Raw genomic sequence first — 15,082 nt, forward strand, 5'->3', positions numbered from 1 at the left:
CTTTACCCAGGCTGGAGCCATAAGTTTAAAGTTCTTTGTTTCAATTTTCTCTGCTTGAAAGGTGAGACTATTCTTGTCTCATAATGGAGTGAAGATAAAATAATACAGGTGATGGGAAGAGACATTTGATCGTGAAGCCTATAAGGTCCCTGTGGCAGAGACACTGTTAAATACTCACCTAAATCTACGTCCCAGACTCCTTTGCAGCTAAGGGCCATGTGATTGAGTTCTGGCCAGTGGTGTGCATCATTTCCAGGCCAGGCCCATAAGAACCTACTGCACCCATTTTGCATGACCTCTCTCCTTCTTCTACGGACTTGGTCATATGTATAGGATCCAGCAAACCACTCCAAAGGGCTAGGACATGGTGGAGCCATGGGATGGAAGAAGTTCAGATCTGAAATCACCTGCTTAGCAGGAACAGCCACATAAGATTTTGCTTGAAGGAAAAATATACTGTAATTTGTATTGTGCTATACCACTCTGGAGTTCAGCGGTATCAAGCATTACTTCCCCTTACCTAACAGAGGCTCTGATTATCTCTGAGATCAGTAATTTTCAACCAGTGTGCCACAAGAATGTCTAAAACATGCAATACCTGATTATTTAGTCAGAGGCACTGAACTCTTTTACCTTAGATCAGTGGTTCTCAACCGTCCTAATGCTGCAACCCTTAATATAGTTCCTCATGTTGTGGTGACCCCCAACCATAAAATTATTTTCGTTGCTACTTCATAACTGTAATTTTGCTACTGTTATGAATCATAATGTAAATGTCTGATATGCAGGATGTATTTTCATTGTTACAAATTGAACATAATTAAAGCAGAGTGATTAATCACAAAAACTATGTAATTATATATGTGTTTTCCTATGGTCTTAAGCGACCCCTGTGAAAGGGTCATTTGACCCCTAAAGGGGTCACGACCCACAGGTTGAGAACCGCTGCCTTAGATTGTCACATTTAAAGAACAACAACAACCAACACAAAAATAGCTGTCTGGTCTGAATGAATCAAAATTATACTTACTTCTTGTCATGGCAAAAAGTATAATGTATTTTTTGGTGTGCTGCAGAATTTTAGTATTTAGCTTATGTGTGCCATGAGATGAAAAGGGGTTGAAAATCACTGTCCTAGATAAAGCAACTGAGAGGGTAACTGGAACCTGGCATAGGAGAGGAGGCAGAGATGGCCAACATGTTTGGAGAGGTGACTCACAGTGTTCAGGAAGCACATATATCTCCCATTCACTTAGTGATCCTCCCTTATTGATGCTCTTATGCTCTGAATGAAAACTCTGGGAAGTTGCTTCATTGCCCCTCACCTCCAGCTCACTGTCAGTGTCTAAACAGATAGCCAAAGAGGCATTTAGCAAACATTGGGGACCTCAGGGTTTGAAAGAAATTAGCCCAGGCTGATTACTACTGAGTAAGTCTTTCAGAAGCTTCAGTGTTTGCTGCCATTGAATTCATCTCTAGTTGACTGACAACTAGGGAGCACTGGTGAATGTATGCCAGGTTAATATCAATTTTTATTGGCTTGGTAATTAACCTGAAAGGTTTTTAAATATAAATGTGTTTAATGTGGTCAACTCTATAAAAGTCTTAGTCCAAAAATTGCAATCATTTTAGATAAATATTTTTATGTAAATATTCTGCCAGATATTTTTATGCATGAATAACCAGATGTGAATGAATTCACTTCTGATGTTCAAATATTACCTCACTTTTTGAGTTATTTTTTTGTGGCAAAATATACATTGCATTGATTTACCATGTGTAAGTGTATAATTCAGTGGCATTAAGTATAGTCACAAGGTTGTGCAACCATCATTACTATTTTCCAAATGGAAATTCTCTAACCACTAAGCAATAATTTCCCACCCTCCCTTCCCCCAACCCCTGGTAATCTCTAATCTATTTTCTGTCTCTATGAATTTGCCTACTTTAGATATTTCATAGAAATGGAATTATAAAATATTTGTCTTTTTGTATCTTAGCAAAATGATTTCAAAGTCCATCCATGTTTAGCATGTATCAGAATTTCATTCCTTTTTATGCTACCTAATATTCCATTGTGTGCATATACCACATTTTACTTATCCATTTATCTACTGATAAGCATTGGACTGCTTCCATCATTTGACTATTGTGAATGAATACTGCTGCTATCATCATGGGTATACGAGAATCTGTTGGAGTATCTGCTTTTGATTACTCTGGGTATATACCTAAGAGTGAAATTGTTGGATCATACCATAATTCTCCACTTAGCTTTTTTGAGAAAGTGCCAAATTGTTTTCCAGAGCAAGCCTGCAGATTTTTAAAACCCAGATTAAGGAAAAAATGTAGGGGGTTCTTACTATGCCATAAGAATGCCTGAGTGAGACAGGTAGATCTGGAGACCTGGTTAACACAGAGAACATCCTTCTGGTCCCTAACTCTCTCCTCTAGGCAATATCATTAAAGGGTCCCACCTAAGTGACTTCTAGACTGAGATGGTAGCTCACAGAGCCTCAGAGCCCTTGCTTGCATTGACTTCTTTCAAGGCCCTCAGAAAGACCCTTACAATGAGATCATATTTTTCTTTAATTTCCAAAAGTAAAATATTTATCCAAAATCAGTTAAGACCAATGCTTCTTTTCACTACAACCTCCATACTACATACTTCCTCTCGCATTGAGTGGCATCGGAGTGCACATGGACATTCGGGGGATCTGACTTAGGGAAAGTTGGGTTGAAGATACATTTAATGTTGGTTTAGATGGTTATATTTATGGAGACTGTGATTTCTCTTTAGCATAACAAAATGACTACCAGTCATCAGAGGCAGATTTAACAGCAGGTGCACTGGGCGCGTGCCCTGGGCCCCAACTTCTGAAGTGCCCCGCAAAGCCCCAACTTTATACTTTTTTCTAATGACACCAAGTTTGGTTTCATTACTACACTGCATAAAATATGGTTAACATGTATTTTTATTTTCCCTGTCTCTCTCTCTCTTTTTTAAGGGGCCCAATATTTTCTTCTGTGCCCAGGGCCTCAACCGACATTAATCTACTTCTGCCAGTCATCCCAGTATAGGAATACTGGGGGTACCATCCACTGAGGAAACTCTTCGACACAATGAGCCAGAGGAGATATGAAAGTGTCCCAGACTAGCCCACAGGAGAGATAAGATTTGAGATGTAAAGAGCCCAAAACTCATCTGTGGTAAATTCTTCCAAACAAGTATAAAATTACAAGCATAAAATTGACTTTTCATCAATGCTGAAGCAAAATGGAAGCTCCCTCCTGTCAGGATTTCTACTTGATAACTCAACATGTACAATAACTGCACCTCACGTTTGGTTCTTTTTATTAACTTTTTGGTGTGTTTTTTATCTTTAGTGTTTAATTATAAAAATACACATTCACTGTAAACGTCCAGCCAGTGCAGAAGTGTATAAAGTAACACAAGAGAGCCCCATTGGCCAATTCCATTCTCCAGCAGCAAACATTGTTATGCTTATGTAACAGTGGAAAATTGTAACCGTGCAGAATTGTAACCCACCCCAGCATTCTTTTGAAATTGTTTCTGTAAGTGCTAACTCTTACAAATATGTACCTTGTAGATGAAGAACATATTTGTATAAGAATCCTTGGAACTAACTTCAAAAGATAAAGACTCTGACCTTCAGGTATCCCAGCTCTGGGAGGTTTGCTGACCTTCGCCCATGGAGCCACGAAGATGTGGTGCTGGATGAAAGCCAGGATGACTAAACCGGGATGACACACACTGGACTATCACTTGCCATCTCGAGATGGACTATGCTTATCTGCACAAAGAGAACTTTTCAATTCCCTCCCCTGATCTCTTCGTTATGTTCCCCTCTTCCTCCTTATAAAAAAAAAAAAAAAAAAAAAAACTCTGCTTCCACTGAGATGTAGAGATGGGCTTTGAGACATGAGTTCCCCATCTTCCAGATGGCTGGCATCTGCAAATAAACCACTTTCCTTTACATCAGCACCTGCCTCTCAAGTATTGGCTTTCGAAGAGGCAGGCAGCCAGACCTGCAGTCTGTTACACTTATAGAAAACATACATGTTTATTCACACAAGTAGCTTTTATTTTACAAAAATGGGACAGTGTTATAAGAATTGTCTGTAACTTGATATTTTTAAGCCTTTCCATGTCAATGCCTATAAAACTACATAATTTATTTTTATTTTTTATTGTTGACACTATTGCAGATGTCCCCCATTTCCTCCCCCATTCCCCCACTCCACCCCTCCCCTGCTGGGCCTTTACCACATTGTTGTCTGTGTCCATGGGCTATGCATATATGCATATATGTTCTTTGGCTAATCTCTTCCAGTCCTCTCTCACCCGAGGATATATTCATTGATTTCAGAGAGAAAGGAAGGGAGAGAAATAAACATTGTTCCATTGCCTTCCATACGCACCCTGACCAGGGATCGAACCTGAAACCTAGGTATGTGCCCTGACCTGGGATTGAATCCATAACTTTTTGTTGCATGAAATGACACTCCAACCAACTCAGCCACCAGGCCAGGGCTACATAATTTATTTTAAGATGTTACTTTCATAACCAATGGGCACTGAGATTTCTAGTATTGTTAATGGTGCTAAATTTTATTAACATAAATTTCTATTATTAGGACTCATGGCTCACAGTGTGTATCCACTTTTCTTTTCTCTTAACTTTATTTTTATTGTTGACACTACTGTAATTGTTCCCATTCCCCTCCACCCCTGTTTGCTCACCCCCGCATTCAGCTCCCCCTTTCCTCTGGCCATTACCATGCTATTGTCTGTATCTATGAGTTATGCATATATGTTCTTTAGCTAATCCCTTCACCTTCTTTCAGCCAGTTCCTCCCACCCTCCCCTCTGACAGCTGTCAGTCTGTTCCTTGTATCCATGCCTGCTTCTACTTTGTTCCTCAGCTTATTTTGTTCATTAGATTCCACGTAAAAGTGAGATCATATGGTATTTGTCTTTCTCTGACTGGCTTATTTTGTTTAGCATAATACTCTCCAGGTCTATCCATGCTGTCACAACATTTTGTTCTTTTTAAATGACACTTTCACAAAATAGAAAAATGATCAAAATTCCTATAGTTGTAGGGAAACTCTCATGGTGCTATAAATAGGGAGAAAGGACATTTTTACCAGTTCATATATGAAAGAGACTTGAAAGAGGTTTTTCCAAGTTTGACAAAAAAGTTACATGATATTACCAATACTAGTTGAGAAGACAAACAACATTTTTCTAAAATGTCAACTATAAAAACCATATATAGATCAATCATGCTAGAAGAAATAACTGAATTCTCTTTCTTTTTTCTCTATAGAAAATATAAAATGATTATTTTACAAACAGATGTTTTAAAAGTATACAGGCAACATAATAGGGAAAAAGTGTAAGAGAGTGACATCAGGCAGTTAATAAAGTCAGTTATTTTCTGGTTATGTGATGTTTGTGGCATTTGTCAGGCTTCCCACAGTGTGTGATTTATTGTGATTTCTTTCCTCCTTCTAAACAAAAATTCCCTTCCATAAAAAATTTTATATTTGTAATGTTGAATTACTTTTCTTAGAAATAATCTTTCCAAGATTGTCTAAGCGACAGTCCCCACAACATTTGAATCTGCCTCTGACTCCATACATTAAATCTTGCTCTCACTAACCACCTTCGTGCAAAGCCGCGCTCCATCTGCACTCCTCTGGCCTGTCCAGGTCCCTGTCCTAGAAGCAGTGCCCTGAACTATATAGCCTTTCAGTAACCCGCATTCCTCCCTACACCCCTCATTCCACACTTACCCATGACTTTTGTGACCTCTTCACCCTGCAGCAACTCTCCACCTCCTCTTTGAGTTTCTGCTGCTTGCTTTTCTTTAGAGACCTCCCGTGAAGGGCTTAATATTGGCCCCCAGAAATCTAGATCCAAATCCCTAGAACTGTGAATGTTACCTTAATGGTGAAAATTGTACAGATGGGATTAAGTTAAGAATTTTGAGATGAGAGATTATCTTAGATTATTGTAGGGAGCCCTAAATATTCTCATAAGAGGGAGAAGAGAGAGGCAGGGTACAGAAAGAAGAGCAAAAGGTGAGACAGGGACAAGGGAGAGATTGAGACAATGCTGCCATGGGCTGGGAGTGCCAGCAACCCCAGGAGATGGACGAGGCAAGGAAGGGGGTCATGTCCTCAACCTCTGGAAGGAGCCTGGCCTTGATGACACCTTGGTTTTGACCCAGTGAAACTGATTTTGGACTTTTGGCCTCCAGAGCTATGAGAGAAGAAATGCGTGTTTTAAGCCAAATGGTTTATGGTGATTTATTACAGTAGCCACAGGAAAAAAAATGTATCTCCCAACCTGCAGTCTTTTCTGAAAGATCAAACTCCTCCCATTCAGACAATTCCTGGTTCTAATATTCTGGTCACAAGACCCCTTTTCATGAGCCATTTCCTCTTCATTCCTTTCCCAAGTTCTTTTCACTCACAGAGGACATGAAGCCCCTCTGCACAAGTTCATGAAACCACCCCGATCCTGATCTTTGGACAGCCTGGGACCAGAACAGCCTTGACGTGGTTCCCTCCAGGGGAACCCTAACGTAGGAGGGAGCAAAGCCTCTCTTGAGCTTGCCCATGCCTCTGGTCTGATTCTCTCCCTCCTGCAGGGGTCTCTCCTATGGGGTCTGTATAGTTCCTCAGTCACTTACCAACAAAGAGAACAAATAACCTCTTCAAACGTGCCTCCTCTAGGAATCTTAACTTCTTAGGGAAGAATAGGTTGTCTCATTTCCCCACCTTGTCTTTATTCCCAGAGGGAGATGTTGATTATTTACTCTGGAAACTGCTGGAAGAACGTTTTTGAGTCAAGTTAGTCTCCAAATGTTTATTGAATGACCATGTGCTGGGAGCAAGACTAAGAGCTGAAGATGTCTGAGACAGGGCTCCTGCCCTCAAGGAGCTTAGAAGAGCAGAAGCAACAAGATACATGCGTGAATATTTACCACAAAAGTCAGAATGTGCAAAATGCCATAACAAAGTGTGATGAGGGTGCCAAAGGGAGACATTACATTACAACAGGAGTCAGGAAAGCATGTGAGTAGAACACACCTGTGATGGGCCAGGAGGTAGAATGGACTGGTGTAAGCTGAGGCATACAGGCAGGAAAGTTTAGGCTATAAGGAAATGAAGTTGGAAAGGAAAAGGGCAACCATATTTTAGAGCAGAGGTCAGCAAACTCTGACAGCAAGCCTTTCTAAAAGGGCCAAACAGTACTTAAGGCCTTGCAAGCCATATTGTCTCCGCAGTCTGTCACAATGACGCAGCTCTGCCATCCTAGCGCAAAAGCAGCCACAGACAATATGTAAATGAACAGGTATGGCTGTGTTTCAATAAAACTTCATTTACATAAACAGGCAGTAGATCAAAAGACCCCACTAAGGAAAGTGTGAGCCATGAGAAGCCTATAGCGAGCAGAAGGATATTAGAACATTACCAAAGCTATGTGTTTGGAAAAGTAATTTGGCCACGGGGTAATACTAGAATTCAAGGAAGCTAGGAGGTTGTTAGAGTGTTGTGGGTAAGAAGCTGGAATTAGGGTACTGAGAGCAGAAACGAGAAGGCCAAATATAGGGCACTGGCAACTTAGTGGATGTGGACAGGAATGGAGAGCCCAGTGAAAAAAAATGGCTTTCAATTTGGAGCCTTAGGTCTGGGATTTAGGGGCAACAGGGAAGGCTCACGAGCCATATAATGAGGAGGATTTGGGGGCTGAATGTGCCATGGGATGGTCTCTGCACCAGGCCGAGGGGTGAGGCAGCTGGTTTCAGGCAGCTGAGCCTTCTTTGTTTATGCCTGCGGCCATGTGGGACACAGCTGACCCAGGGCTCCAGGGTGACCCCTGAGGCTTCAGGCAGGCAGCACCTGACACTCCCTGAGTCGGCCAAGCCTGGGCTCCAAGCAGGCCGAGGCCCAGGATCCCTGAGCTGCTAGACATCTCGGAGGACAGCCAGCGCAGAGCAAAACCAGTCCCGCCAGAGGCGGGGTGAGGCAGTGCCAAGTGACCGTGGAAGCGGCGTGTGTGGGCCAAATTGCTTTCTAATTACATTGCACTCCAGACAAGACAAAATTGTGTCTCTTGAAAAGCATCTATGTGGAGTCAGGGTTAAGTTCTGTGAGGTCAGGCCTGTGGAAATCGGAGCAAGGAGTCATGTTACAGAGTTCATTGCCGTCCTGGAAGGAAGAGCAGGAAGGCGGCAGGGTCAGCCTGTGCGACTCAGCAGAACGCCAGGGACACGTTGTGCAGAATCAGGCACGTTTAAATGGAGTAGGTGATTCTGAAAGAAAATGTGCCATTTCACTACAAATGTCTCATCGTTCTCTCTGGAACTTAATATAATACCCTCCTGGAAAAATCATATAAAGATTGGTTTTTTGCCTGTGTTTTGTAGCAAACATTCTCCCTGCTGCTCTGCGTGCTGAGACAATTTAGCTGAAAAGGAGCCACCTTTGATTTGCCACATTTATGTCTGACAAAAGAGGCCGTTTGCTCACTAGTTACACACTTTCTTGCTGAGATGCAAACGTTAAGGTTTGGCAGATATTGAAAATGCTATTTTGATATTTTATGCATTTTCTTGGGACTCTATTTTAGAAGTGCCGCAATAAGAGAACTATTCCTGACTTAGAAGTATAAATATAATGCTACCACTTGGGGCTATTTATTCCCAGGCAATCAATCAGGAAATGTTAGGAAATATATTCAGAGCAGTTTCAAACAGGGTTCCAGTCAAGTGAGTAATCTTTTCATTTTCTTTTCATGTTATATGGCTTTTGAAAAAGATGAAATAGGAAAAGAATCAAAAGGTACTCTCAAGCTCAGATCGTAAATATGAATATAAGACTGTCAGTTTTTTAAAGGAATGAAATGGCTTTAATTATGCTGAAAGAAAGGCTGATGATGAAATCAAATACTGATCGTTATATTAATAGGCACAACATTTTAAATTTGACTGGTGATTTCCAGGACTTTTTGGCAACTCTCACAGTTTTTTTCAAGATAAAGGATCAACTAGCTGTTATCTAGTCTCTTCAACCTGGTCCCAGGTATCCCAGACCCAGTACATTCCTCAGTCGTTTCAGTGACTGAGTTTTCAATGTACTTAGGCACCATGTGCTCTCGCTGTACTTGTCGGCAAAATGGTTACAAAGCAATATGAGGAAAGTTAGACATGAGTCCTTTGTGTTTCCTTCCCACATTGCCACCAAGGAGAAGAACATACCAGTACAAGGGCTTGCCAGACCAAGGGAAGCTGGAAAGTGTAGTCACAGGGAAGGGAGTTAGCTTGGTCTTTATACAGGACTCTTTCTGATAAAAAGTTCCTCTTCCCATACTGTGTTAAAGAGGAATTTGGCCTTTGGAGCACCTGATGGAAAGGTCCAGGTGGCTGGGGTCAGGTGCAGATTCTGATTTAATATCGGTTCTGCTGGTTTAGAATCCCAGGTTGGCCATGGGCCTATGGGTTCTTACCTACGCTTGAACGCGCCTCACGAGCAAAAGCTTGGAGAACACTGTGCTGAGTCCCTGTGTCTATACCCAGGTAAATAAGAAGTGGACCTCAGACCAAGTCAGCTCCTCCTTGCTCTACTAGGGGTTAGTGTAGACCAGGATGAACTAAACACAAACCCAGCTTTGCATGCTATTGGCCTTGCTGTCTGAGGAAAGGTAACTTTCTTCCCACTGAAAGCCTCACACATGCCCGCTCTGGTCATGACAGGAGAATCATCAATAATAGACCAGGTAAGTGGTGGAGGAGGTGAAGTCATCTTCATTGTCCCTGCATGTCCCTTTTTGTGCACTTCCAGACACTCTCCTTCTTTTTCAGGGACCCGAGGACCTCCTGCTCTCAAACCACCCTCCCCCATCCTCACCAATGGCCCAAAAAGATGAGCCTTCAGTAAAATCCTGTATGAGTCTATGAAATCTTAGTGGGACATTTTCAATGAGCATCTTCTCCTGTCATATTGGCACTAAGACCTTAGCTCAGATAGTGGAATTAAAGATTTAGTTTCCTGTTTGAGGATTTCAGGCAGCAAACTGGCAGAGGAGGACATACAAGGAACATCTCTTTACACAGATGGCACCCCAGGTTTGGCCCCACTATATCTGCACCCTGAATACACACAGTTGACAATATTTGGAGACACAAGATAGAAATAGGCTGCTTTTTAGAAAAGACATTTGGATGTGAAAGCATCTGTGCTAACTTTGGTCATTTACATGGTTTGGACCATAGCACATGACCTTCAGAGATAGCAGGCAATGGAGAGAATTCCAGTCTCCCTCAGCAGAGGTGGGGTATCCATCTCACTGTGGGCCATAGTCATCTCCAAATAAACTGGGCATGATTTCCCCCTCCAGCCAGTTCTGGTTTGGCCTACTTTCCCTACCCCCAGTTGATACAGTCCTTGTGGCTGTAGCCTGAGAAAGGAAATGACCTGCTGTGTTGAGAGGTTTTCCCTGGTGACATCTATCCAGCTGGCCACAGTTGGGGCTCATCTGGGGCCTACACATGTACAACAAGAGAATGTGCCAAGATCAACAAAGATAAGATCTTTGCACAGAATCCCTCCATCCTGAGGGGCAAGGAGGCAGCATTGAGTGACAGATCTGAGTCCAGCTCTTGCTTTTAATATCTTTGGTCCATGGAATCCAAACTACACTCAGGGATTGGCCCGGTTGAAGAGACAGGAAGAGACAAAAAGAAGAGACAAGTCAAGGTCATAGCTGAAAAACTTTGGATACTTTTGCAAATCAGACCGAAGCAGCTGTCTCAGCTGCCAGAGCACCTGATAGCTCAGCTCCAAGTGGTTTTGAGGCAGGAGGGTTGCTCTTGCCAGAGAACTTGACCATGATCTACGAGCGACAGCTTTTATCTGTTTGGCCCCACACACTCCAGACATTATCTTTTTTCCCTTCTAACCGGTCCTGATGCCAAGCTTAGGGTCATAATGAAATTAGAAAAAGCAGCTCTGAAGGGAAAGAAGGAAACCAACTTAAGTTTGTCGTTTGATAAAATACCTACCCTAATTGGATACAGAGCTCCAGATCTGGTCTTGCCTAGTCTCCCCACAATGACTGTGCAGCTGGGAGGGAGATATCCCATCTGACACCCACGTGGGCTCCCCTAGGACAGGCAGTGACCTCAGAGCAGTGGTTCTCCATTAGTCATCGCAAACTGTCCTCTATTTGATTAGCTTCAAGGAACAAATGATCTTCCTGCCTCTAAAAGGAGAAATACTTGATGGGGCTGGAAAAGTGTGAAAGGATTTCTGCTATTTGGAACACTAGGCTGTGCTTTCTAATGTTTCTCATGACTGAGGTCAGAATCACAGCCTGCTCTGGTTGGGGGACAGCTCTGGGCCACCCAGCTATATTTGCTGAACTCTTCAAGCAGCGCTGTTGTCAGAGGGTCCTTCTCTGACTTGTTCTATAAGCTGAGTGGCCTGTTCTTCACTTGCACATGCTCAGTCTCCACGATGGTACCCTGTACCATTTGTTGTATATTAGACTCTTCTGGGTGTGCAGTAAAACACACACATATCCAAAAACATACCCACCTTGCCTCAGTTAGTGCTTTGCTGTACAAAACAAGAACTGAGAAAGTTGGAGGAGTTGAAGATTGCCCTTTAAACTCTCACAACAGATGTTTTTGCATTTATTTTCCCCCAGGAGGACAGTGAATGCAAATCGTTCATTTGAGCAATTTCCATCCCTTTTGGATGGCCCCTATCCTCTTGCTGTGAAATGTGTACAGCTCCTCAACCAAATTGTCTGGGATGGTTCCAAAGGGAGAAAATCTAGTTTGCATACTTCAAATTAGAAAGCATGTGGGAATCAGAGACTCACTCCACACCAGTCACAACCAGCTCAGGGCCTCAAGGAGGGAGAAGCTTGAGGCTCTGCAGTTCTGACACCCCAGACCGGTGGAAGGAGATCTGATGTACCTATGAAAAATAGATAGATCATTATAAAAATATTTTGAAATAATAAGTGGAGCATCTTCCTTATGCAGGTATAGTAGGAATCAATATTTCAAAACCTCCATGTCCACACAGTCTGAGCTCAGGCCAGCTCCTGGTATCAAGAAAGGGAAGGAATTCCAATTAGGTTTCCGTAGGCATTGAACTACCTTTTGCAGCTGAATGGCTGGCGCTCACTTCCTCAGCGAGTTCGGTTTCGCTGGAACTCCAAGGAAAGCAGAAACCTCCGGAAACTGAAACCATGAAACCTACAGAGTTCCCAGAGGAAACTGGACCACCCAGAACCTTTCTAAAACCAGGGATAACTGACCAAATTACAAGTCAGGAAAATGGTCTTTAGTGAATGAGCATTTTGAGGTCTCAGAACAATTTCACTTGACTAAGAGCATTTGAACTCAAGTTTTTGGTTTTGCATGTGGGTTTGAAAAAAATATGTGGTGCGATATTCTCCTTGGGAGAGCAGAACAGAGGACAGTGACCATCCTGACTTCTTCAGGGAAGGCTGGGCATGGCTGGGCATGGCCAGGCCAGGTCCTGCACCCTACTCCTCTTTCAGCTGCTTGCTGGGTCTCCGGTGACTCTCACCTTTACAGCCACTACAAGGGGATAGCTCAGCCACATCACCAGTGTTCACCACTGGACTGGCCCTCCAGAAGCTCAGTCACACAGAGATTTTCAATTTAGGCAGTAAAGTTTCACTGTTTTTCTCAAGTGGATAAGAAGTCCTGACTTCCTTTGTTTCTAATTAAAGACACATGGGCAGAGGATGGCCAGCTCCTTCCTTTTACCACCCTGTAAAAAGTGTGGCCTAATGGCATCCCGATTTGCCTGCTGCAGGTTTGCTGGACAGTTTTAAACAGGTCACCTGATCTCTCTGCAACCTGAGAGTATATATGCACCTCATTGATTGGTGTCCTGTCCTATTTTACTGTTTGGGGATATCGAGTGGTAATAAAAATGCTTTAGAAGCAAAGTCCTGGGTTGTCAAAATGTCCATTCATCACCATAAGCAAATTTATTCCATAACCCTTCAGGTTGTTAGAATTAAATTATATAACTGCAAAAAGTCTCTGTGATATAAAAGGGAAAAGGATCAAATAATACCCTGATCCAAACAGTGAGTAGTTAACCCTGTGGTTGTTTTCTGCTTGGGAAGCTTTAACTCTGTGAGGCAGAAGCTCCAGGAGAGTGTAGACAGTAACACATTTCTATGCTACCTAAAGGTACACTGTTCATTTGTTATACCAGCCACTTTGTGCCTTGTCCCCTGAAAATACACACCAACACAAATCATAGTCCTTGTACAGTAGTTATGATCTATGCCAGGCAAAACTACCTGTAAATCAGATGAATCAGTGTTTGATTAATGTAACATTGGTTGTAAATGATAATAGCTGGAGGATACAGAGCTAGCATTTACTGAGAACTTACTCCACTCTGGACACTGTACCAAGCCAGTTCTGCATGTTAGCTCCTAAATCCACACAAACGCATGGGTAGGTAACTCAGTCCCTCCATCTTAGAGAAGAAACTGAGATTAAACAACTTGTCCAAAGTCACATTGCTTCAAGTTGACAGAACTAGACTCTGAACCTGGACAGCGTGATTTCAGGCTACAGTCTTAACCACAGCCTTCAGCCTTCCTCAGCTAGTCTGATGGAGGAGATCCACCCAGGTTAGAATTATGACTCACTGGCCATTCATTGACCTGGAATCCAATAGTCAGTCAGGAAATACTAACTCCCTCTCCATCCTTTTCCATCAGCCTTATTTTACTGCCATAGAAGAGACCATAGTTGAAGAAAGACTCTTCTCAGGGTCAGAAAAGAAGAGAACAACATATTTGAGAAGATCTTTCCCTCTAAGTTGCATGAGGATTTTAAAAGGCAGAACCTTGTTATTTATACCTCAATAAAGCTGGAAAGAATGAAATGCATTGCTTCAGGTAAATTTTTTTTTAAGTAAAAGGGTAGAGGCTTTCAATATTCCTAAATGTATAAGTTCTAAAGTGTTGATGATAGCTGCATTGGGAATTTCAGTAACGATTTTTGTCAGAGTCTTAAAAAAGTAGTCATCCTCCTCAGTGTGACTCACCATCTCAAAATCCAGGTCCATCTGCTAGTAGAAACTTCTGAGTGGTTCCCTGGGGACCCAGGGGTGACTATGTTGTGGTATCTTCCTGGAAGTCACCTTCTTCTTTTTTCTTCTAGAATGAGTTCAGAAGCATTGAATCAGTATTGAAAATTATTATCATTTCAAACCCTTGCACCCAAGTCCCCTGAAACACAACAGTTCCCACCTTCAGGAGACAGGCTCAACTGTGGGAAGGTCAGAGGGAAGAAATGTTGGCACAGAGGGGTCAGCAAAGGGACTCATGTTGTAGTTACACATCTGGGCTCAGCCAGCTTCTTTGCAAATCACCACTGATAATGTGTTACCTTGGGTTTTGTCCATCATTCATGATCATAAACCTGGGGCGCATTTGGCTGTATCAAGGTAAATATTTCTTTTTGCAATCTTGCTGATGGTTGTTCATACTCAGGAGACCCTGAAACTGTGAGCTGGCCGTACCTATGAGAATGATCCCAAATCCCAGTTTCCACTGAAGAATATGAAAGCACAGTGTTGTTCAGGGGCTGCGTGCCTGTGTGCTCTTTTGTTTTTTTAAACTGGTTAGCACTGTTCAGAGTCCTTGGGAGGATTTCTGCTCTGAGCTCCGGCCCTCCAGGCAGTGCACAGCCCCTCCACCACATCCTGCCTCTCCACATCCTCCACCCCTTTCCCAGCTCCAGAAGCCAAGCTGGGAAGTCTCTCACGACCCTGTGGCTTGGCGGGGAGGAAGCCTGAACTGGATACAGCTGGCTGTCCCGGGGCCTGGTAGGAGTATTTATCCCTGAGTCTGTGCTTCTTTGCTCACCTATTTTTAGACTTGTGTGCAGACCTTTCTGGGGGCTTAGACATAAGTCTCCTTCAGGGCTGGGCCATGCCAGGGAGGAAACTAATGTTCTGAGGGTCTGTTGCACAC

The sequence above is a fragment of the Furipterus horrens genome, unplaced genomic scaffold (genome assembly GCF_987537825.1).
Source record: "Furipterus horrens unplaced genomic scaffold, mFurHor1.1.pri manual_scaffold_2, whole genome shotgun sequence".
Lineage (NCBI taxonomy): Eukaryota > Metazoa > Chordata > Mammalia > Chiroptera > Furipteridae > Furipterus > Furipterus horrens.